General features: G+C 42.0%; 1 pseudogene; it reads left to right on the top strand.

Moving 5' to 3' along the window:
• Positions 1-13174, top strand: part of LOC121808500 — a 38863-nt pseudogene extending 25689 nt beyond the window's left edge.
• Positions 13175-23684: the final 10510 nt, after the last annotated feature.

Here is a 23684-nt window from a genome sequence, read left to right as displayed (position 1 = left end):
TTGCTGTCCGGAATTTTTGCAAATCGTGATCTAGCAGTCGGCTATGGAATTTGAGAATTTTTGCAATTTCATCCTGTTTCCATGACCTATCTCATGTTCTTCCAAGCTCTCATCAGAAGTAAATTCTCAAATATCTATGGTTTTTATTTGATACCTCTAAACCATTTAATTCTCAGAGTGGACGGGTTGAGTCCCATGGAACTCAATCATTGCATTGTTGTTCTTGTTTCCTTGATTAATTTTGGAGCCTTCCCGACTAAAGACATCCTTAGCAATGTTGCAACAATTTGAAATCTGTTCATATCCAAGTAAGACTGTTGGGTCAAATTTCGAATCCTTGATACTAGACGGTAGGCAAATGCAGTAGTCGACTCGGATATACGCAAGGAATAAGTTTCTATAGTCAGACATGCTCAAAAATGACACACCACTCCCGGGAGAAAAGGAAGTGGGATGATTCTTGGACTCCATACAACGGAAAACGGTACCAGTCGAGTCAGCATCGATCTCAACACGGAGGAGGACAACATACTTCTAGTCAGAGAGGAGACTACCGATCCAGGGCACCACAGTGCAACGTATGCTCTAAGTATCACTTCAAAGAATGTCGGCATCAAAACGTTACCAATTGTTACAAATGCGGAGGGAATGGTCACTTCTCTAGGGAGTGTCCGAGCAAGAAGGGAGGATTGGGATCGAGGCAGAACGATCAAGGATCCCGTCAGCAATCAAGGGCACCGCAGAGGGAATCAAGGGGAAATCGCGATCAACCTCCGCGACAACAACAACCTTACTGCCCAAGACTCCTTCCTCAGGCTAGAGCATATGCCTTGAGACAGAAATAACCCAAGACTGAACCAGGGAGTCACGAGAAGGGAAACCTGGCAGGTATGGGCAAAATCCTCGACACACCCATTGTTGTGTTGTTTGATACGGGCGCATCGCATTCTTTCATATCTGAATTATGTGTGGACACCTTAAGTTTGCCTGCTTACAAATCTGAACATACGATGATGGTGTCCTCACCAGTGGGAAGGACAATAGAAATCCCTCGAACATGCCCGAACGTAGAATTTGTTATGGGAGAACTTAAACTAGTCGCTCACAACCTACAAGTCATGGCAATGGGGGATATTGACATAATTTTGGGAATGGATTGGCTAGCTGCAAATTTTTCTACGATTCGTTGCAAGGAGAGACAAATATCTCTGCAAGCCCCGGGGGAGGAACCCACCATATACTATGGAATCTCGATGAACTGGCGAACGTCTATCATCTCCGCGCTTCAAGCTAGTACGATGGTGAGAAAAGGGCGTCCTGCTTATCTTGTCTATCTACAAGGAGAGGAGAAAGGAGAAAGGAAAGTGGAAGATGTTGCCGTCATACGAGAATTTCCAGACGTGTTCCCCGAAGCTTTGCCTGGACCACCGCCAGATCGACAGTTGGAGTTTACAATCGACCTAGAGCCAGGGTCGGCGCCTATGTCCAAGGAACCATACCGAATGGCGCCTAAAGAGTTAGAGGAACTCAAGATACAACTTCAAGAGCTTATGGACCTGGGTTTCATTAGACCCAGTGTCTCACCGTGGGGTGCTCCTGTGCTTTTTGTCAAGAAGAAGGATGGGTCGATGAGGATGTGTATCGACTATAGAGAGTTGAACAAGATGACCCTCAAGAACAAGTATCCACTGCCGAGAATAGATGACCTATTCGATCAACTCCGAGGAGCCGGTGTGTTCTCCAAGATGGACTTGAGGTCCAGATACCACCAATTGAGGGTCCGAAGGGAAGACATACCAAAGACCGCTTTTCGCACAAGATATGATCACTACGAGTTCGTTGTAATGCCGTTCGGATTGACAAATGCACCCGCAGTATTCATGGATTTGATGAAGCGAGTATTCCACCCATACTTGGATAAATTCGTCTTGGTCTTCATAGATGACGTACTTGTTTACTCGAAGAATGAGAAAGAGCACGAGGAGCATCTGTGAATCACCTTGGAGACATTGAGGACTGAGAAGCTATACGCCAAATTCAGCAAGTGTGAGTTTTGGCTGAAAGAAGTCAACTTTCTAGGTCACATTGTGTCGGCAGAAGGAATCCGAGTGGATCCCGCCAAGGTTGAGGCGGTACAACAATGGAAGGCACCTTCGACACCAAACGAAATTCGAAGTTTCCTGGGTTTGGCAGGATATTACCGAAGGTTTATAGAAGGATTCTCCAAGATAGCGAGGCCAATGACCCAACAACTCAAGAAGGGGGTAAAAGTCAATTGGACCCCGGAGTGTGAGGCAAGCTTTCAACTTTTGAAGGAGGAACTGACCACTGCACCAATCTTGGCTGTGCCAGAGCCCGGAATGAGCTACGTGGTCTACACCGACGCTTCGAAAGCGGGACATGGGTGTGTTTTGATGCAAAACAACAAAGTGATTGCATACGCATCACGACAATTGAGGCCACACGAGTTGAACTATCCAACCCACGACTTGGAGCTAGCAGCGGTTGTACACGCCCTAAAGATTTGGAGGCATCATCTCTACGGGGTACGATGTGAAATCTTTACGGACCACAAAAGCCTGAAATACTTTTTCGAGCAAAAGGATTTAAACATGCAACAACGAAGATGGCTCGAATTGGTGAAGGACTACGATTGCGGCATCAATTACCACCCCGGCAAGGCAAATGTAGTGGCAGATGCCTTGAGCCGGAAGAGCCATCCCCAACTGGCCACTTTTCTCACCAAAGAAGAAAGCTTGATGCGTGAATTTAGCAAGATGCGTTTGGAGGTAGTGAGAGCACCTGAAACGGTGGAAGGGCGAATCGCCACTTTAGTTGTTGAACCTGATCTAAGGTCGAGAATTGTTGAAGCACAACGGATGGATGCGAAACTAGAGGAAATACGCGTAGAGGTGCGAACCGGCGAATCTGGAAACTTTAGTGAAGAAGGTGACAACGCTCTTACCTTCAAAGGAAGACTATGCATGCCGGACAATGAGGAGCTCAAAAATGAAGTGATGAGCGAAGCGCACGAGACTCCTTACACCGCCCACCCAGGAAGTACGAAGATGTACCAAGACTTAAAGAAGTCCTTTTGGTGGAATGGTATGAAGAGGGATATAGCGGCCTTCGTGGAGCGCTGCTTAGCCTGCCAACAGGTGAAGGCTCTACATCAACGACCGTACGGGAAGTTGCAACCACTAGAAATTCCCGAGTGGAAATGGGAGCACATCGCCATGGATTTTGTGACAGCATTGCCAAAGACGCAAAGAGGGAATACTGCCATATGGGTGATTATAGACCGACTCACCAAGAGTGCACACTTCATACTAATACCCATAACCTATGGATCAAACAAGCTAGCTCAAATTTATATAAAGGAAATAGTGCGACTACATGGAGTCCCAGTGAGGATCACGTCTGACCATGACCCGAAGTTCACTTCAAGATTTTGGATGACTCTGCAACGCGAGCTTGGATCTCGATTGAATTTTAGCACGACGCTTCACCCGTAGACCGATGGACAATCCGAGAGGGCGATCCAAACTCTAGAGGACATGTTGAGAACCGTGGTGCTCGACCGCGGAGGAAGTTGGGAATCAGTGCTACCGCTAATCGAATTCGCTTACAACAACAGTTTCCAAGCAACGATACCCATGGCGTTGTACGAAGCCTTGTATGGAAGAAAGCGTAGATCGCCGCTCTATTGGGACGAAGTTGGCGAACGAAGAGTACTTGGACCTGATGCAGTTAAACAAATGATTAAAATTGTTAGACAAATTTGCAAAAAGATCAAAGAAGCTCAGGACAAAAAAAAAATCCTACGCGGATGTCCGGCGAACCGACTGCAATTTCAAACCGACGACAAAGTTTCCCTCAAAGTATCCCTGTCGAAAAGGATAACGCGTTTTGGTGTCAAGGGAAAGTTGAGACCACGATTTATCGGGCCTTGTGAAATTCTATAAGGAGTAGGACTTGTTGCGTACCTATTGGCGCTACCGCCAAGCCCTGTGAAACATGCATGCACGTCTTTCACGTGTCGCAATTGCGAAAATATGTGTTTGACCCGAAGCACGTGATTCACTACAAGGGAATCGCGTTGAACCCGGACTTGAGCTACGAAGAGAGACCCCAAACGATATTAGACCGAAAGGTCCAAAATGTGAGAAATAAACCAGTTGCTTACGTGAAAGTACATTGGAGAAACCACGGGCATGAAGAAGCCACGTGGGAGCTCGAGGACAAGATGATGGAGTTATACCCAGAACTCTTCCCATGAGAGTACCAAATTTCGGGATGAAATTTCTTTTAAGAGTGGTAGGATGTAACGCCCCACTTTTCGAACCCTAATTTTCGAACCCTAAGACGATTGTATTTATTACTTTGATTGCCGCAATTAAATGACGAACTGTTATGTGTTTGCTTTGGTGACCTAATTTTGATTTGACCGAGTCAAATCCGTTGATTTTATGACGTGACTTAAATTAATTGACGTGGAATGAAATATATATTGCGGTGAATTATATTTTAAGGGGGGTGAGATTTAATTAGGATCATAAATAATTACCTTGCCCTTTTATGGAGAAAATTTCGACCACTATTAATTATTGGAGAGGAAATTCTTTTTCTTGGATTTAATTAATTGTTTTGGGATAGTTATCCAAATTAAATCCAAAGCCTAATCATCTTATTGCTTCGTGATAAAAATCGACCCCTATTATTTTTCCTAAGGGAGATTTCGAAATCTCCTAATTTTTGGGAGGAGGAGATTATTCATTATTTATTTTGATCCCTTAATTATTTCTTTCCATGTTTTAATTGGAATGTCCTAGCAAATCTTTCCCTACTTTATTTTATTAAAGATTTAGAAATTATTCCTTGTGGGAAGAATATTCCACACGCCTACTACCATATTATTTGGGAGGATTTTCATTAATTTTCTGCTTCGTATTATTTTACTCTGCTCTGTGGAAATACCAAATTAAATCATGGCTAATTAAATAACCATGATTTTCGAAAACCCTTCTTACTTCTCCCTCAATATTCACGCCATTTCCTCCCATCAAATCTCCTCAAATCTCTCAAATCTTTATTTCAATTATTCCCCCAAATCTTGAATTAATTGGGAAATATTGTATTTTCCAACTCTATAAATAGGGATAACCCAAAACCCCCTAACCCTAGCCCCACTAACCACACGCCTACTCCACTCTCTCCCTCACGCCATTTTCTTCCCCTCCACATCTCCCACTTGTTCTTCTACTCTACTCAAGATCCTTTCGAATTGCCAAGGGTTTGTTGAAGAATCGAGAATTATATTCGTTCCTACCGTTTGTTTCGTCCAAAGAAGGTAAAATCAAACCTCCATTCTTCATTCCTCTCCATCTAAACATTCCTTGACTCCCTCATGCATGTAGAGAGTGTAGGAAATTCAAATCTAAGGGTTTAATCGGTGGGAATTTGTGTTTGTATGTGTGTATGCGTTTTGAATGAAATTGTATGAATTTAAATGAATCTTTGGTGAATGATGTGTGATGTTATGAAAGCATGAGGGTGATGACTCTTTTAAGCATGTTTGTGTGTTCAAAGAATGAGAAGATTGTGTTTGAATGAATAGGGATAAAACCCTAATTTGGATTTAAAAGCATGAAAAAAAACTGTGAGTTCGGATAGTAGGTTCCGACACATATTTGACCGACCAAATGAACTCCGTTTCGATCGATTTTTTTTCCTGAGCAAACTTCATGATGTCTTCTGTGTTGTGTGTGAATTTCAACCCTTTTGGATAAAAGATGAATTTGTGGTGAATTTGTGAATTTGACTGCGCAATTCTGCTAGAAAATATTTTCTCGACCAGTAGGTTACATTTTCGAATTGACCAACCAAAAAGGGGTATTTTGATATGAAATTTAAACTGGAAGTTATTTGATGAGTCTACTGCATTGTGGTAAAGTTTTAGCCCCAACGGAAGTCGGGTGAATATTTAATAATTTTTACAAAATGGTTGCACAGTTCTACCAGATTTTTATCTTTACAAGATGACTAGATTGTTATGTTATAAGTGATATACATGATTTATATATGGGTTAAAGAACCACTCTATGATGAAGTGATGTGTTATTCAAAGATGTATGCTATGATGTGATTTCCATATGTTGATGGGGAAAAGGGAACCGTCGGGGGCATGCATAATATTAAGTCAATGTTTGTGACTAATTGGTAATACACACCATCTAAAGGTGATAACGCGTGCGCGAAGTGTGATAACAAAGAAAAAGCAGTACTTGAGATTCTAAACGGTCGAGGTGGGCTCTCTTTTAAATAAGGACGATGTCCTAAATGCTTTATTGATGAAAATTTCTATGATTATCATGCTGCGATTTGTTTTAACGTGCCTATCTGATGTGGCTTTTGCCACTATTATATAAATCGAATTCGGATCCTCGCAAACCCTACGTGGATTAGTGTACACCTATGGTAGACTGTGTGCTAGCATACGGGCTGGCCGGTCTAGTGGCTTAGTTTGTGGCCACATTCCAAGTCATGTATTGGCAGATATGGTTGACGTCTATGGGAAAATGACTGGGCAGTCGCTATTTTGAACAATGGAAAATATTTTGGGTGCCTCAGGCCTTTCTAAAACTCAAACCCCGATGATTATTTACGTATGGCATGATAACATATACTCTTATTTAAAATGTTTTCGGCATGAGCCACTGAGTATTTTTATAGTACTCAGCCCTGCATGTGTTTTCCCTATGTGCAGGTTGAGCGGCGACGGGCGGTTGGTGGTGTTGAGCAGAATTAATAATATACAATGTTTGTTTTGAAACTCCGAGTGTCGTTGTGTCTTCACACATGACTTCACTCTTCTCTTGGATGCTTCCGCTGTGATATTTTCTTTACTATTTTTTTTATTTAACTATGAAACTGTTTGTTGGGATGTTTGAAAACTTATTATCTTTTGAATAAATGCTAAACCTTTAGTCTTTTTATTTATTAAACTTAAATTTTTGGTCAGACTTTTATTGAAACCCTAGTCTTCTATGTCTGTTCATTAAGTCCTTTTAATCACGATCGCCCGCTTTTATTAACCCTAAAGGGCGGTCGTGACATACTCTCTACTAATAGCTCCGCGATTTCGCCTGCTACCCGCCGATCCGGCGTCGTCGTCGCAGTTTCCTCCGATGTTGTGAAGGAGAAAAAGCTCAAGTCCACCTCCTCCGTCGCTAATCTGGTAAATTTTTCGATTTTCCCTTAACATTGTTGTGTGCATTTTGCAATAGATACTGTATTCCATCAATGTAGTGTAGTGTGATAATTAAAATTTAGTCGTGAATCTAATATCTGCGCAGGACTCGTGATCCTTGTTGATTTGAGTATTTATGTTTGGGGTAATTCTTTTGTTGTTCTAGAGTATAATTAACGTTCCATAAGTGTACTAGACTTTTTTTTGTTTCGGCTTTGGGAGAGCCGCATGAGGGTCATGCATCTCCCGTTAATGAAACGCATGATGGAGATGCGTTTTACAGAAAGACGCATGACTCTCATGCGGCTTTCAATTTTTCGTTTTTTTAAAGACGCATTAGCGTCATGCGTCTTAGGGAGAGACGCATCTCCATCATGCGTCGATTGTTTTTTTATTTTATTTTATAGACGTCGCATGACCGTCATGCGTCTTAGGGAAAGACGCATGAGGCTCATGCATCTCTAATTTGCATAAATCAGACGGGCCAGACGCGACAGAGGGCAGACGCGAGAGAGAAAGAGCAGACGCGAGCAGAAACAACAGAGCAGGCGCAACTCAGCGATTTCAGCAATTTCTTGGCGAATTCCCGTCATATTCCGGTAAGTTTCCTTCAATCTTTCAACATTCCTCCCTTATTTGTTGGTTATTTGCATATTTAATGTAGATTTCTCTCAATTTTGTAAATTATGGTTTATAAGAAAATTTTCAAATTTGGCTGATGTTTTGTTGTTTTGTTAGTTGTAATGGATTTTATTGGTGAAATTCATTCTATTGTATAGTTTTTGATATGTTTGAAATGCTTGGTGTTGCGATTTTGGTTGTTATTGGAGAAGAGAGTAGGGGTTGAAATGTATCTTGTAATTTAACCTTCTAATTTAGTAGTTATATGTAAATTAGGCCTTATAAATCATGAATTGTGATGAATTGGAGTTTCTAATATATAGTATTCAATAGATTAGGAGTGAATCATTTGGTTTATAATGTTTTGTTGTTTTGATGATGATTTGAATTTATATGTTATTTGTATTTGAAATGTGAGTTTGTAAATGTTGTTTTGTGAATATGTTATTAGATTAGATGAAAACTTCAAGTTCTAGCGGACAGTTATTATATGGACCAGAAGATCCGTCAGTGCTATATCTTAAAAAAAAAACACATTTCAAATAAACTATTGAAAGATGGCACAACACAAGTTTTCAAAGTTCGAAGGCTGGAAAGTAAGACATGAGATGTGGACATGCATGAGAATGTGAGGTATTGGCTTGACCTATTTGGTTTCAAAGGCGTGATGGATTGTGGGAAGTCGATGAAGGTCGACAATGAGCTTATCACGGCTTTGATTGAGCGTTGGAGGCCGGAGACGCACACTTTTCATCTACCAATTGGAGAGGCGACGATGACCTTGGAAGATGTGCAAGCCATTTGGGGCTTGAGAGCGGACGGTCGCGTTTTCACAGGACGTGACCATCATGTCGGATATCCCGATTGGCCTAGCAAGTGCCGAGATTTGTTGGGATGGATACCTGATACAAACACAGAGACAAAGCAAGACGGTTTGTTGATGACCCCTCTGATCAACCAGACGAGGATACCTTTGGGTGGTGACCTACCTACATATGCATACATCCAAATGGCACGTATCCATGCCCTAATTTTGTTAGCAGGTCTCATTCTACCAGACACCACGGGGTGTAAGGTTCCTTTTATGTGGTTGAATGCATTTGAGGATCCAGACGAGGTGCAGAATATTAGTTGGGGAAGTACGGCTTTGTCGTACCTGTATCATTACCTGTGCGAGACTTCCATGGATAAGAGGAAAGAGTTGGGCGGACCTATGATGCTTCTGCAGCTATGGGCGTGGGAAAGAATGCCCACATTGAGGTCGTCGTTCATAGGAGCACTCGTGCACGAGCCATATACGCCATGTGGCGCCAGGTATATATTTAAATATTTATTTGTTTAGGCATCTTAGGTTATTTCCCACGAACATTCATTCATTTTTTTAGCGTCAGTCTTGCTGATAATAGCTACCCCATCTTCTGTCCTCCCTGCTGGATATTTGTATACGGCATGCCACCTTCTTAATTTGTTCTCAACCACCCTAAATTGTCGGTGTTGCCTCAGACTCCACATAGTAATAGCAGTCTTCACATGCAGCTTGCTATCAAATTTTGTTACCGCATTAATCCGATACGGGTGTGCTTCATCCCAGTACATAGTACTGTGATCATTACCAATATCAGGTACCTCAGAAGGACCACTCGGTAGTCTGTGAAAATATTTCAACCCAATGTGAACGTATTCTGGAAGTGGTTGTTCACCTTGCACGACGGGTTTACACACTATCTCCTCATCACTAGAAATATCACCTGAAGAATCATCACTTAAAATAGCATCAGATGATGATGACGACAATGGTGGATCAAGGTCTCTTCGTACAACATCAACATCAATATGCTCTTGCACATTCACTTGATTATTCATTCCTACAACAGCAGCATCTGCAATATCTACTTGCTCATTCATACCATAATCAAAGCTCATATGTTCAGCCCTCACAGATGATCCAACACCATAATCAACAACCGCTGAGATTTCAAAATTTCCAACAGACGAATACTCAACAAATAATTCAATATAACGAGTAGAATTTAGAGCCTCATTGAACATAAACATCACACTTTCATCACTGTCAACCCCAGTACATATATAACTCGTATTGGTACCAAAGAGACGATGCCTCCATGATATTTCGATGGAGTGTTGATATGAATCTATTATTATCTTAGCACATATCATTGCAACTAATTCAGAGAATGAAACACACGAATTCAATACGATGGAGGCTCTCGCACGAGGAGGATCATAACAAATACCCACTTGAGGAAGTTGAACTATTCTATTACCCCAATATAAACTCACAAATACTTGCATGATTTTTGCAAAAATATATACAAACTAATTTAGAGACAATTTTTTCTATAAATCCTAATTTAGTAAGTTTAAGATAAATTTATTAGAAACCCTAATAATATGCAAATAAACAACAAATAAGGGAGGAATGTTGAAATATTGAAGGAAACTTACCGAAATATGACGGGAAATCGTCGGAATTGCCAAGAAATCACCTAAGTTTGCGCCTGCCTCTTTCTCTCGCGCAGAATGTGAGCTACTGATTCGCCTCGCGCCTGTTTTGTTTAACATTAGAGACGCATGAGCCTCATGCGTCTCTCCCTAAGACGCATGACGGTCATGCGTCGTCTAATAAAATATTTAAAAAAAGGCGACGCATGTGGAAGATGCGTCTCTCCCTATGACGCATGATGCTTATGCGTCTTTAAAAAAAATAAAAAATAAACAACGCATCTCACTCATGCGTGTTACCCAAAGACGCATCTCCGTCATGTGTTTCATAAAAGGGAGACGGATCTCTCCGAAAGCAGGAACAAAAAAAAAGTCCAGTACACTTATGGAACGTTAATTATACTCTAGAACAACAAAAGAATTACCCCTTTATGTTTGTTTTTCTATTGTTGGATTAGTTAACCTAATGTGATTTGTCATTACCATTGATTGTGCTTGTGCTCTTATTAATAGAGTCTGTGACTGAAAGAACATCCGTTTAATTTTTATTTAATTTTATTATTGTTGGTATTACTCACTCCATCCACGATTAATTGAGCCCTTTTGACTTAGCACGAGTTTTAAGAAATACTCCCTCTGTCACACTCTAAGTGACACATTTTCCTTTTGAAGATGACACTCTGAATGCCACATTTCTAAATATAGAAACTTTATTTTTTGCAATTTACTCTCAAAACAACACTACATAAAATCTCGTACCGAATTAGAAATGCTCCACTTAGAGTGGGACACAAGGATTATAGTATAAAGATTATAGTATAAAGTGAGTTTAAAAAGTTAGTGGAATATGACTTCTATTTTTATATATTAGTTTATATAAAATGTGTGTGATAAGTTAATGCAATGTGGGGTCCATTACCAAAAATAGTAAAAAGTTAGGGTGTCGATTAATTATGGACGGACGGAAAAGGAAATTTGTGTCAATTAATCGTGGACGGAGGGAGTATTTGTTTACCTGAGATAGGTTATGAATAAATCAGTCCCGTGTATTTTGTATAAAGAAACATTGGAGGGGTTTCAAGGAAATTTGTTTTTCTTTGTATGCAAAGGGATAATTTGAAGTATGTGTTAATATGCAGCTGATCACAAAAGAAAAAGAAGAGGGATTGGTATTGTATGAGGACATGATTCTGGGGAGAGCCTTTGAGGATATGTGTGCCCAGATGTACTACAGGGGCAAAATGTTTGGTTTTGTCCATTTGTACAACGGTCAGGAGGCCGTGTCGACTGGCTTTATCAAGCTCTTGAAGCAGGAAGATTGTGTGGTCAGTACTTACTGTGATCACGTACATGCATTGACCGAAGGTGTGCCTGCCCGCCAGGTTATGAGCGAGCTCTTTGGCAAGACCACCGGTTGCTGCAGGGGCAAGGGTGGCTCAATGCACATGTTCTCCAAGGAGCACAACGTTCTCGGTGGATTTGCCTTCATTGGTGAAGGAATTCCTGTTGCAACGGGGGCTGCCTTTACTAGCAAGTACAAGAGAGAAGTCCTGAAGGAGGATTGTGATGAGGTGACTTTGGCATTTTTTGGAGACGGGACCTGCAATAACGGCCAGTTCTTTGAATGCTTGAACATGGCTGCGTTGTGGAAGCTTCCTATTGTGTTTGTTGTTGAGAACAACTTGTGGGCTATCGGGATGTCCCATTTGAGGTCCACCTCAGATCCTCAGATATGGAAGAAAGGTCCAGCATTTGGAATGCCCGGTGTTCATGTTGATGGTATGGATGTTTTGAAGGTAATGGAGGTTGCACAGGAGGCTATTGGTAGGGCTAGAAGAGGCAAGGGTCCGACTTTGGTTGAGTGCGAGACCTATAGGTTCAGAGGACACTCCTTGGCTGATCCCGATGAGCTACGTGACCCTGGTGAGCATTTTGGAACATTTTCAACTCTCATCCTAATTGTATTGTTCTACATTATTTACCTCAATATTGGTGTGCTTTAGAAAAACAATTGAGTAATCCTTGACATTCACCTCTGTGCATCTAGCTTGAAGAATTTCATTTGTTCCAAACATGGTGTATGAGAATTAGTTAGAAACATGTAATCTTCAAGTAAATGAACATTCTGATCAGATGAAAAGCAATGTGTTTCACTAATTATGGTAGAATGAAGCCTTCTCTTGATAAAATCTGTGAGCTTGATATTGAAGTGGTTATACTCCCTCCATCCAAGGAAGATGACCCATTCCTTGGGCCGCAAGGTATTTTATGAAGTTTTATTTTGTGTGTTAGGTGGAGATAATAAAGTAAGAGAGAAGGAATAAAGTAGAGGTAAAGTGGTTTCTATTTTTAGTAATGAGTCATCTTAAGTGGGATAAATTAAAAAGGAAAGCGGGCCATCTCCGGTGGGACAGAGGGAATACTTGCTTATTCTTTTGATACGTTGTTCATCCCTGATAAGTGATGCTTATACGTGATGGTCGCTGACCATCAGTAGATTCTGTAACCACTGCCTCATCCTAGTCGAACATCGTCCTATGACTAATATTTGTGTATCTTGACAGCTGAGAAGGCTCATTATGCGACAAGAGACCCCATCACCGCATTGAAAAAGTATCTGTTCGAAAACAACTTGGCAAGCGAAGCAGAGCTGAAGGCCATAGACAAGAAGATTGATGAAATCATCGAAGACTCTGTTGAGTTTGCTTACGAGAGCCCAGTTCCAGCACGCAATCAACTGCTGGAAAACGTGTTTGCTGATCCGAGGGGATTTGGGATTGGACCGATGGTAAGTACCGATGTGAGGATCCTAAATTTACGGAAGGAACTGCTCAGGTGTAGCCTCAAAGTGTAGGTGGACTGCAGCCATTACTGATAGGAGGAACAAGCTTAGTCTTATACGTGCCAAGGCAGTTTCAGTATTACAATTACTCTATGTTTTTTCTTTTTCTTTTTGTGGGTCTAAATTATGGTTGTTTGTGGGAACCTATTTCAACAATTCTTTGGTGTATAAACAAACCTCTTTAAGTATATTCTTTACTTTCACTGGTTTGAATGCAGAATTACTAATAGTGGAGTTACTATCTGGTGAGTAGGTATGTGTGGTGTAGAAAACAGCTAAAACTTATTTTAAAGATTAACTATCAATAAATAGTAAGTATATAATACACCCTCCGTTCAGAAATAGGTCATTTAGGATTTGAACGAATTTTAATGTGTAATTGATAAAGTAAGAGAGTAGGAGGAAAAATAGCTGAAATGGTATAGCAGATGGTGAGTTCCATAAATGATAAAGTAAAACAGAAGGGAGAAAAAGATTACGATAAATGTATATGGACTATTTTTATGGGACAGACTAAAAAATATGGTTTATTTCTATGAGATGGAGAGAGTATCATATTTCAATAAATAAGAAAATATTAAATGATTGTACTCTTTTCGTTCCAAGGAAGAGGAGTCGTTTCTTAAGCAACATTATTTTATGCGTTATTTTGTGTGTTAAGTGGATAAAGATTAAAATAAAGATAAAAATATTTTTATTATAAAAAATGGTCATCTTTATTAGGATTGATGAAAAAGAGAAACTGAGTCATATTCATTGGGACGGAGGAGTTTAACTTAAGGGACATATATGGAAATACAAAAACTCATGGTATATTATTATAGGCAAGATACCGCCTAAAAGCATGTTTGATAGTTGAGTTGGATGGGATGTGATCAAATTGCTAACTCATCTTTTAATTGCTAACTACAACTAATTTGAGACCATAAGATTTTAAAGATTTAATGGTCTATAAATTGTCACGTGTAATTTCGTTTATCATTTTTTTAATATTAAAAAGATAATAACAACTATCAATTTAGGGTTTAAGAAAACAATATCAATATAGTGTATTAAATATATCAACACAAAGACATGACAATGTCAATACAATTTCATATTGACATTTTAAAAGCATTATATTGACATACTATGTAATGTGTATTGATATAAAGCTATTCACGAAATTTATGAATATTTACGAAAATTTTATCAAATTTTGACATCGAAACATATTGGATCTTGTTTCCTTATAAAATTATCTTTAATTGATATATGTTAGTGCGAAAAAATAATTTAAATCAAGATAGTTATATGCATTTAAAGTTTTAAGATATTTTTCAAAAGTTAATTATAAGTACTTTGTTGTTAATTAATATTAATACCCTAATTGATATTTGATAAGGCTAATTTCATGCATCGGTCTAGGGATTTTATTTCGTGAAAACGCTGGGTCTAACGCATGTTTAAAGCCAGGTGTGTGAAGGTTTTCGCTAGATCCAGAAAAGGAAGAGGACGCTTGCATGGTCCTAGGAAACTGGCGAAAGAGTGGACATTATGAAGAAAATTGCTTGACGGAGGAAGCCTCGGAGTTGAAGGGTAGAATAGGGATTCCTACGAAGACTCTAGAAGGCTATGTCCGCATCTATAAAAGGAAGAAGCATGCAAGCTGTAGGGATCTTCTCGGTTGGAGGCCTCGCTAACAGCCTGTAGCTTAAGTTCACTTTTCACACACTTGGGTTCTAATTCGCGGAGGATCTCGGGTTCGCACTGGGGTTCACGTTTAGTTTTCTCGGAAGTATTTGTGGGTTGTAACACCGTCTTTCTGTGGGGCGAAGAAACAATTTAATTTCCGTTTTCGTACTTTGCTGATTTCGCCGAGCTCCGATGTTCGAAGCTCGGTCCTCTGTTTCTTTGCTGAATATTTCTCTTATCTTAATGCAAGTTTCGTTTTCGCTTATGTTGATTGTGTTGATTTCTATTTGTTGATTGTGTTTACTTGAATGCTGGAGTTGGAATTGTTGGAGTTGGTTGTTTTCATGGATTATTGCAGGTTCGTGGTTGGATCTGGGAGAATGGAGTTTGTTTGTGGATGAATCGGGGTTTTGTCTTGCTGATATTGTAGGATTGTCTGTGATTGTTGGAATTCGGAGTTGATCGGAGCAGATCTGTAAGAATCGGAGTTATGAAGTTGATTTTGATTGTTGTTGAGTTCGGATGGCTTGGATCCGGAGTGGATTAAGCACTCGACGTGAATATGAGCAGTGTTGATTTAATTTCATGCCTAGTTTACGTGTTTTCATTTCGCTTCGCCTAGTTTATGTCGATCTAATGTATTTCCGATTCGTAGCAAGTTTCCGGCGTCCTGATTTCTATATTCTGTTTGAATCTAGGTATGTGCTCTGTTTTCTCCATTTACGTATTTGAGTCGGTTAGGAAAATGCATGTCGTTGTTAGGTAGGGCATGAGTTGGTTGTTTGCAGCTTTTACCGTACTTGCTATATTAGAGTCATGGTCGCCACTGCTTTTATTCTCTCTGTCTAGTCTTAATTAGTGAATCGTTTACACGGTCTAGGAAGTGATTTTAATACCTCGTGGTCATGACGATGTTTGCTGTCAGTGTGTTTACAGTTTCCTAGGTCTAGCATTTACATTTCGTGCCTAGGACTAGAGTTAGGTAAAATTCTCAACCCTTTGCATGGCAGCAGTCGCTTGTTTCCAGAGTCTCTAAGCACTACTTTACGAATCCATCTTCGTGGGATCGACCCCGCTTCCCTTTACTAATCCATAGTATTTGGGGTTGAGGGATTTAATTGTTGAAGGGGAGTCGAGTGTGTCCAACGATAGAAACACTCTGTGTTCCTTGAGTTCCTGGACCTAGTGATCCAGTGGATTTAAGAAGCGTGGTGTCTTGACCGAGCATCTGCATTAACTTTCTCTGTGCACACTTGCTCACTCCGCTCCTGAGTCATATCTTAGCGAGCACGCACTTCAAATGGCGCCGTTGCCGGGGATGGATGGCGTGCTTTGTGTTAGTGTTCAGAGCCAGTGGTGTAAATAGTTTTGATTTATTTTCTCTCTCTTTTATTTGTAGTTTATGAGCAGAGGCTCAAGATCTACCTACTGGAGCAACTCATCAGGGTGGAAGCACGGCCAATTTAACTGGCGGGTAAAGGATACAGTCTCTACTGTGACCACCAAATCAAGGTTGACCACGGGAGATCCGTTTCCGAGTGAATTTACTAGCGACGAATCTTGGACGTCGTCAGGATGCGAAGATCTAGAGTCACCACCCGAATCAGAAACAGAGTCAGAAACAGGGGAAGCAGATGAAGTAGTCATGGCGCAAGTAGTAGATCCAGATCCAGAGATCGATTCGCTCACTTCCCATTTAGATGGAGAACCAGCTCAAGCAATAGTGATGAATCCACGCCAGAGGACTATTGAGATCAAGACAAACGTACTTGGCATCTTGCCAACGTTCTCTGGGCGTAGGAATGAGTGTCCGTATGAGTTCCTAAATGAATTCAGTAAGTTGTGTGGTATTCAGAAGAGGCCGAATGATACAACAGAGGAGGATTATCGCCTACGTGCAATTCCATTTACCTTGAAGGGGGAAGCTAATACGTGGTTATTGAGGTTGCCCCCAGATTCTATCCGCACATGGAGGGACTTCAAGTTGGAATTCTTAGATTATTTCTTTCCATCCAACAAGACGAATGCACTGACAAAAGAAATACTAGAGTGTAAGCAGGATTACGATGAATCGCTGAGTCAGTATTGGTCGAGATTCAAGGGGTTGTTGGATGCATGCCCGAACCACCGAATGAGAGAGGCAGAGACCTACTCTCTGTTTTACGAAGGGGCAACTCCTGAGTCAAAGGACCTAATGAATTCCTCGAGTGGAGGGAATTTCACAAGAAAAAGAGGAAGTGAGGCAAGAGAAATCTTGGGGAAGTTGATCGACGCTAAAAAAGCATACGATAACCCTAGGAATGCAGTGAGGGGAGGATCGGTGCATGCTGTAAGAGAGCAAGAAGATGACAAAGTAGAAGCAAGAATTGATAGGCTCGAGAAAGCTCTTTTGAATGCGATTGAAAAGACGATTCCACTGGCTTCACAAGGGAAGGAGAAATCTCCTGGTCCAGGAGATAATCAAATTCAGCAATATTACGGGACCCAGGAAGGAGATTATCAGGCCCAGGTCAATTCAATGGGAAGTTGGAATCCCGATGGGAGTTGGAATCCAGGGAGACAGAGAGATGCGCCCTGGAGGAACCATCCAAATTTCAGATGGACTGACAATGAGCAGAATCAGCCGGCACCACAACAAAATCAGCAATTTGCACCTCAGCCCGAAAGACAAGGTAACTGGTCAGGAAGGAATCAAGAGGGGCAGGGCAGCTAGATCAATCGGAACCAAGGAGACCACTCGAGCTGGGGAAACAGAAATCAGAACAGTCAAGGGAACTCTTATGTACCACCGCACCAAAGGAATTTTCAGAACAATTACCAGGGTCAAGGAAATCAATACAACAATTCTTCAGGAGGTCAAGGAAACACTCGTCAGGGGCAAGTGAGTGGACCGACTCTGAGCATAGGTCCAGGGCCCAGTCAGCCATCGAAATCACCAAAGAGTATCGATGATATGGTGCACAATCTCATCAGTTCTCAGCAGCATATGCAAAACAACCTGCAATCAAACAATGACGTAGTGCACAAGCTTCAAGAAGCTCAACTGGAGCAAAAGGCAGCAATGGATATGCTGGCCAAGCAGTTATCCCAGATAGCCACTTCTTTGAGTGATATGAGGGGAAATGAAGGGAAGATTCCCGCCTCCGTAAGGCCACCGGATAGAGCGAATATAAGTCAGATTACCTTGAGATCCGGGAAAGGATATGATGGGCCAGTGGTAAGAACGAAAGAAGCGACAAGCCCCAAGGAAGGCAAGGACGAGGATACAATTCCTAGGCCTAGGAACTTGGAGGGAGGAACTTCCTGGGTCAAGGATTATCTTAAGACAGGGGATTTGGAGAAACCCTTGCCAAGGTTAGCTGAGCCTTTTTTCCTCGATCCAGAGCCGGAGTTGGAGAACGAGGCAGTAAGGGAGGAAACTGGAGAATTCTTAGCTGAAAGCTCTACAGGAGCAGGGAAGCGACTGAAGCCTTTCCCAAGTCGGGGGGAAGCCAAGAAGAAGAAGGAAGAACCGGTGGACTTTATGGATATTTTCGGGAAATTGGAGATTAATCTACCATTTTTACAGGCCTTGAAATTGCCGGTGTTTAGCAAGTTCATCAAGGAATTTATAGCTGGGAAGGCTAGACCCAGTGGAAAAATTTTGATAGGCGAGAACGTCTCTGCAGTGATTCAAAAGCGGAGGATGCCTTCGAAATGTAATGATCCAGGTATGTTTACCTTACCCATCTCTATTGGTGATGTAAAAACCGAGCATGCTATGTGCGATTTAGGTGCATCCATAAATGTGTTACCACAGTCTATATACAAGAAGTTAGTAGGGGTAGGCATGGTGGACACGAAAGTTGTGATCCAATTAGCAGACAGGTCATGCATTTGTCCTGAAGGGGTACTTGAGAATGTGATAGTCAAGGTACATAACTTCTTGTACCCAGCTGATTTCCATGTGATTAGAATGAGCGATAATGAATCTGCAGAATCTGGCGGAGTACTTTTAGGGAGACCCTTCCTACGTACCGCCAAGACTATCATTGATGTTTTTGATGGAACAATTTGGCTTGACTATAATGGGGAGAAATATACATTCAGTGTAGATAAGGAAATGAAGAAACCTCTTGACGTTGAAAATCTGCATGCTATGGATGTTATTAACCCCTTGGTCCAGGAATATCTTGAGACCGAATTAATGCAGGAACAGATCGAGAATTCCGAGATAAGTCATGCCATTGATAGAGAAGTAGCTAGTTGGTGTCAAGCAATGAACACGAGTGAGTTATCAGATGATGAGCTAGCTGAAGCGATTCTGGAATTTTGTGCGAACACGAAGCTAGCTAGATCAAGGAAGGCACCTTATGTGGCTTGACCGAGGGACAAGAAGTGAAATTGCTGAATGTGATCCGGAGACACAAGAAGGCTATTGGGTGGACACTCTCTGACTTGGTTGGAATCACTACAGATATGTGCATGCATCACATTCGTCTAGAAGAAGGAGCAAAGGCCTGCAGGGACCCGCAACGCAAGTTGAATCCGAACATGAGGGAAGAAGTGCTGAAGGAAGTATTGAAGCTGCTATCCCTAGGAATCATATATTCCATACCAGACAGTGAATGGGTTAGTCCAGTACATATGGTACCAAAGAAGTCAGGAATACAGGTGGTTAAGAATGATAAAAATGAGTTGGTCCCCACTCGACTTGTTACTGGGTGGAGGATGTGTATTGACTACCGGAAGCTGAACGAGGCTACTAAGAAGGATCACTTCCCGTTACCTTTCATTTACCAGATGTTGGAGAGGTTGGCGGGCAAGCAATATTTCTGCTTCCTGGATGGATATAGTGGGTATTTTCAAATCTATGTGGATCCCGAGGACCAGGAGAAGACAACTTTCACGTGTCCCTTTGGAACGTATGCTTATAGACGGATGTCGTTTGGTCTGTGCAATGCGCCAGGCACCTTTCAGCGGTGTATGATGAGTATCTTCTCGGATCTCCTGGAGGATTGCATCGAGATTTTTATGGATGACTTCACTGTGCACGGAAATTCATTTTACTCGTGTTTGGCAAGTTTGGATGTAGTGCTGAGGAGGTGTCAGGAGAAGCACTTGGTTTTGAATTTCGAGAAATGCCACTTTATGGTCCCCGAAGGAATTGTCCTAGGGCATGTGGTATCGGAAAGAAGCATACAGGTAGATCAAGCAAAAATCGATGTTATCTCAAAACTGCCTTGCCCGACGAATCAGAAAGAGGTGAGAGGATTCCTAGGGCATGCAGGATTTTATAGGAGGTTTATAAAGGATTTTGCGAGAATTGCTCAACCACTCACTCACCTGTTGCATAACGATGTTGATTTTGTCTTTGATGAGGAGTGCAAAAAGGCTTTTCAGTTGTTGAAGGATAGGCTAGTATCTGCTCCCATTATTAGAGCGCCCGACTGGAATCTACCCTTTGAAATTATGTGTGACGCAAGCGACTATGCCGTGGGAGCGGTGCTAGGTCAAAGAGTCGATGGGAAAAGCTATGTGATCTTTTATGCTTCAAAAACGCTGAATCAGGCTTAGAGAAATTATGACACTACTGAAAAGGAAATGCTGGCGGTAGTGTACTCATTTGAGAAATTTCGCCCGTACTTGCTTGGGTCGAGGGTGATAGTCTTCACCGACCACGCGGCTATAAAGTACCTGTTGGCGAAGAAAGAATCCAAACCGAGATTAATCCGTTGGGTGTTGCTTTTGCAGGAATTCGATTGGGAAGTCAGAGATAAAAAGGGGATAGAAAATAAGGTGGCCGATCATCTGAGTAGGATATTTCAAGGGGAGACCGAGGAAGCAATACCGGATGCATTCCCCGAGGAACATTTGTACTATGTGAAAGAATTTCCTCGACCTATCAGCTGGGAAGAGATTATGGCGTTAACAGGTCTAGGGGAAGCCGAAAAAGGGAAATGTCATCAAAACGATGAGCCATGGTTCGCTGACCTGGCAAATTACTTAGTCACTGGAGAGGTGCCCAGTTCCCAAGTAATCTCCCGGGCCCAGAAGATGAAATTGAAGAGCGAGGCTAAGTACTATTTCTGGGATGACCCGTATTTGTGGCGAATGGGAGCCGACCAAATAATCCGGAGGTGTATTCCGGAGTGGGAACAGAGGGATGTGCTGAATCATTGCCATACCCTAGCTTGTGGAGGTCACTTTGGACCTAGGAAGACCGCAAGGAAGGTGTTAGATAGTGGATTTTACTGGCCTACATTGCATAAGGATGCGTTCGAATTCTGTCAGAATTGTGAGAAGTGTCAACAGACTGGTGGAATCTCCAGAAGAGACGAAATGCCACAAGTTCCAGTGATTGTGTGTGAGATCTTTGATGTCTGGGGAATGGATTTCATGGGTCCATTTCCGTCTTCATACGAGAACACATACATACTTGTGGCAGTTGATTATGTTTCAAAGTGGATAGAGGACAAGGCGACCACATCGTGTGAAGCCAAAGAGGTAGCGAAATTTCTTAGAGCTAACATCTTTAACAGGTACAGAGTGCCCAGAGCTATAATATCTGATAATGGGACGTATTTCCGTAACCGGACTATTGAAGCTCTAATGAGAAAGTACGGAGTTCACCATCGCCTTTCAACACCATATCATCTTCAATCAAATGGGCAAGCTGAAATATCAAACAGGGAAATCAAAGCGATTCTGGAAAAGACGGTTAATCCGTCAAGGAAGGACTGGAGTAAGAGACTTGATGACGCACTATGGGCATACAGAACAGCATATAAAACGCCCATTGGAATGTCTTCTTACAGGTTAGTATTCGGCAAGATGTGTCACTTGCCGGTGGGAATTGAGCATAGGGCGTACTGGGCAGTCAAGGAGATTAATATGAATCCTCAAGCCTGTGAGGGAGAGAGGAAACTGCAGCTCCAGGAGTTGGAAGAATTGAGGCTTGAGTCTTACGAATCAGCGATGTGGTACAAAGAAAAGACCAAGCTTTGGCATGATAAGAATCTCCGGACCAAGGAACTGCAAGTTGGGCAGAAAGTTCTCCTGTTCCAATCCCGGCTCAAGTTAATGCCTGGTAAGCTGAAGTCCAAATGGACTGGACCATACACTATTGTGAGTCTTCGTGCAAATATAGCAGTAGAGATCTAGGGAAGTGCTTCAAACTCAACTCCTTTTCTTGTCAACGGTCATCGTGTGAAGGTATTTAGGGATAACTCGGAGCTGTGTGTAGTGGACGAAATGCCACTACGCGCACTCCCTGATATCGCCTGATCGGTCTAGGAAGAGAGTGTTCTTAAGGACTTCCTAGGTCCAGTATCCAAGAAGTTTTACCATGACCTGACCTAGGAATCGTGAGAACACTTGAACACAATTTGTAAATATTTAATTGTTTTCCTTAAATCAAGAAAACCCAAACAAATCAGAAAAAAATAATCTTCCAAAAATATTTTTGAAATACCAGACTCCTTGGGAATGTTTTTGATATTGTCATATCCTAGACCTGGGGGGTCTAGCGTTTCATTTTTCTAGTTTGATTCTTTTTTTATGTGTAGTTCTGCAGAGAGTATCTACTGGGGCAGGGAGTTGAGGAGCAAAACATTGGAGGGAATTGGCACCGGTTAGGATTTCAAAAAAAAAAAAAAAACTAAACGGACACCTTTATGGGGAGGCGTACAGTCGCTAGCGTCATGCCTGCCAACTGCCTGCAAAACCGTCCTCTCCCATACCTATCGGCTAATAACCGTGTTCTCCTTTTATTTTTCCTTACTCACTCTCTCTCTATATCCAGAATTCCCCAAATTTCTCTCTAGGTTTTCTTTCTCTAACCCTAATCCAAGAAAATTTCTGTCCAAGTTTTTGTCAAAATTTCTACAAAATTCTTCATGGATAACAAGCAGAATACCGGAAACACTTCAGGATCCGCAGATTCTAATGTGGCGGCATTCATGGCTGACCTACTACAAAAATTTGGGGGGCCAGAAAAAGCTGTGGAGGCGTTCGCCATGTTCGCATCTGTGATGGGGAAATCCGTACCAGCCGTTTCAACATCCGCCGCGGAAACTCGTGAAGAAGAAGCAGATCTGACCGCGGGGTTGGAATTGTTGGCCGTAAGTGAACCCAGGTTAGGTTCTGTTACTGAGGGGGAAATCCCTGTTTTAGAGGTAGAGGGTAAAGTGGTTGTCGTTTCTGAGGGGGTAAATCCTGTGTTTGCCACTATGGATTTTGTTGAGAGAGAATCCCTACCTGAATCTGAGGGTGTGGATCTTTCTGCTGTTACTGATAGTCGTACAGAGGGGGAAACCCCTGTTTTGGAGGAGTTTGTTAAGGGGGAAACCCATGTACAAGCGGTGGGTGCCAAAGCCTACGTTAGAGATGGTTTGAAGGGGACAGAAACCCCTATTTACATCACGGGGGCAACCCCTTTACTGAGTGAAGAGGGAGAAGCCCTCGTTTCTGGAAATGTACAGGAACCCGTCGGCGACGGGATGAATTTGATAGTGGACCTGACTGATGTCCCCGAAGGGACCGATTCACCGGTTAACGCAAGAGAAGCAAGGAGGCAAGCTCGCCGGAGCCTACTTGATGAGATAGATGAAATCGTCCAACAGACGGAAGAAGGGTCGATGGGTCTAGAAATTGCAGCCCCTGAGCAGGTAATCTCTCCTAGTCTTAACGATGAGGAGAGCGACAAGGAGGAGCGCCGCCAGGCAGTGGATAGAAAGAGGAAAGGAAAACAGATTGCTCCTTCCTCGACCAAGAAAGCAAAAGGAAAGCCCGTTGAACACTCTCTCACTCCACCTGCTAAGGTACCGTACGCTGCTGAGTCCGAAAGCCCTGAGG

This window comes from Salvia splendens, chromosome 6 (assembly GCF_004379255.2).
Source record: "Salvia splendens isolate huo1 chromosome 6, SspV2, whole genome shotgun sequence".
Lineage (NCBI taxonomy): Eukaryota > Viridiplantae > Streptophyta > Magnoliopsida > Lamiales > Lamiaceae > Salvia > Salvia splendens.
This window is presented reverse-complemented; position numbering and strand designations above follow the sequence as displayed.